Below are 2555 nucleotides of genomic sequence, written 5' to 3' on the forward strand. Positions count from 1 at the left end.
AGTGCCCTAGTGTTATAGCTCACAGCAACCTCAAACTCTTGGGCTCAAGCGATTCTCTTGCCTCAGCCTCCCAAATAGCTGGGACTACAGGCACCTACCACAATGCCCAGCTATTTTTGGAGATGGGGTCTGGCTCTTCCTCAGCCTGGTCTCAAACCTGTGAGCTCAGGCAATCCACCCACCTTGGCCTCCCAGAGTGCTAGGATTATAGGTGTGAGCCACTGTGCCTGGGCCCCCACTGTTATGTCTTCTACTTCCCTAGAAAAAAACACTAGTCTACATACACTCTTTGTTTTGGAGACAAGAGTCTCACTTAGTTGCCCTGGGATTAAATGCCATGGCATCATAGCTCACAGCAACCTCAAACTCTTATGCTCAAGTGATTCTCTTCCCTCAGCCTCCCAAGTAGTTGGGACTACAGGCACCTGCCACAGCTAACCCGCCCTGGTTAGCTAATTTTTATTTATTTATTTTTTTTGTAGAGACAGAGTTTCACTTTTTCGCCCTCGGTAGAGTGCAATGGAGTAGCTCCAGCAACCTCCAACTCCTGGGCTTAGGTGATTCTTCTGCCTCAGCCTCCCAAGTAGCTGGGACTACAAGCGCCCACCACAACGCCCGGCTAGCTAATTTTTAGAGACAGGATCTTGCTTTTGCTCAGGCTGGTCTTAAACTCCTGAGCTCAAGCAACCTGCCCATTTTGGCCTCCCAGAGTGCTGGGATTACAGGTGTGAGCCACCCTGCCCGCCTACTTCCACTATTTTTGCCTTCACCCTTTCCTCTACCCACTGCAGACAGGCTTGTCTCTCCCTCCAGGAAACTTCCCTGGTTGGGTCTTCAGGGATCTGTGTACTGCTGAATGGAATCTGGTGTTCCATTTTCTATTCTCACCTCAGCATGGTTTGATACTTGCTTCCCTTGACTCTCAGGGGCCGCACTCTCTTTTTCTTCCCACTCTTGGTCAGCTCCTTTGCTGGTTCTGTCTCAACTTCCAGATCGATTAGTGATATCTGGAGCTCAGTCCTGATCACTGGCCTGCTTTGTTCACACCCACCTGCTTCAGATCCATGGCTCAGCTCAAGCAGATTTCCCTCTTCAGATCAAATCCTATGTGCCAGTAACATCACTTGGATGCCTAAGACATTCTCTTTTTTTTGAGATAGAGTCTCACTTTGTTGCCTTGGGTAAAGAGCAATGGTGTCCTAGCTCACAGTAACCTCAAACTCTTGGGCTCAAGTCATCATTCTCTTGTGTCAACCTCCAGAGTAGCTGCCCACCCTAATGCCCAGCAATTTTTAGAGACAGGGGTCTAACTCTTGCTCAGGCTGGTCTCTAACTCCTGAGCTCAGGCAATCCTTATGGCTTGGCCTCCCAATACTATAGTACTAGTATTATAGGTGTGAGCCACTGCACCCAGCATGGATGTCTAAGGTGTTTTAAGTGAACATGGCCAAAAACTTAATTCACTTTTCTTCTACCTTACCCCTACGCTTGCCAGGGTGCCTCATCACTGCAAAAATTCCATTATCCCCCTAGGTGTTTGAGATGAAAACCAAAACTTATCCTTGATTCTTATTCTATCTCTGATACACACCCAGATTGTCCTGTTTCTCATTTCTATGACCACTTTCTCTTTGACAACACTGCAATGTCCTAGCCTTTGTTCATTCTTTTTATTGTCACAACTTCTGTGCTCTCCCTTACCTGAATTCATGACTTAACTCTTATCCTGGATGAGATCTCCATTCACACAGAAGCCTGGAGTACCTTCTCTAAGTTCCTAAACGGGCCTGTCTCAACCCAGACTGTTCAGAGAATGATTTGGAGAATTTAAAAAAATTATTGGTGCCGGGCGGTGCTGTGGCTCAAAGGAGTAGGGTGGTGGCCCCATATGCCGGGGGTGACGAGTTCAAACCCAGCCCCAGCCAAAAACTGCAAAAAAAAAAAATTATTGGTACCTAGGGTCCACTCCCAGTAATTGATTCAACTGGGGATCCAGGAATGGGGGTTTGGAGGGCTGTAGAAGTGCCCCAGGTGATTCTAGCTGATATATAGCCAGTGAGAGAGCAACCTCTGCTTGTTGGTGATTCCCAGGAGGGCAAAAGGACCACTGAATGTGTGGCTGTATTCCATGTTTTAGCACCTGGTTTACTGGACCCGAAATAGATGTTAAAGACTCAACAAAATTCCTACTTGAAGGGAACCCACCCCAAGGTTCTAACTTTTCTGAGGCCCCCTGCCATAGGTGGGTAACTTCCCTTCACCCTAGTGATTCTAGAGGGGGATACAGTGAGTCAATCCTTGGGAAGAAGCTGGCTTGAGAATATGGGCACAGGGGACAGACAGTAGGCACAAAACCTAAGAAGGGGTAAGGCACTTTAAAGATAAGAAACTTGGGCTCGGCGCCTATAGCTCAACCGGCTAAGGCGCCAGCCACGTACACCTAAGGTGGCGGGTTCGAATCCCCAGCCCAGACCCGCCAAACAACAATGACGGCTGCAACCAAAAAATGGCCGGGCGTTGTGGCGGGCGCCTGTGGTCCCAGCTACTTGGGAGGC

The 2555-nt window shown here is 48.6% G+C and overlaps 1 protein-coding gene across 2 annotated transcripts in view; it reads right to left on the reverse strand.

The window, feature by feature from the left end:
- RASSF1 (Ras association domain family member 1) overlaps positions 1 to 2555 on the reverse strand; it is a 12452-nt gene that overhangs the window by 8971 nt on the left and 926 nt on the right. The window lies entirely within an intron of this gene.

This window comes from Otolemur garnettii, unplaced genomic scaffold, assembly GCF_000181295.1.
Source record: "Otolemur garnettii isolate 467f Iridium unplaced genomic scaffold, OtoGar3 scaffold00179, whole genome shotgun sequence".
Classification (NCBI taxonomy): domain Eukaryota; kingdom Metazoa; phylum Chordata; class Mammalia; order Primates; family Galagidae; genus Otolemur; species Otolemur garnettii.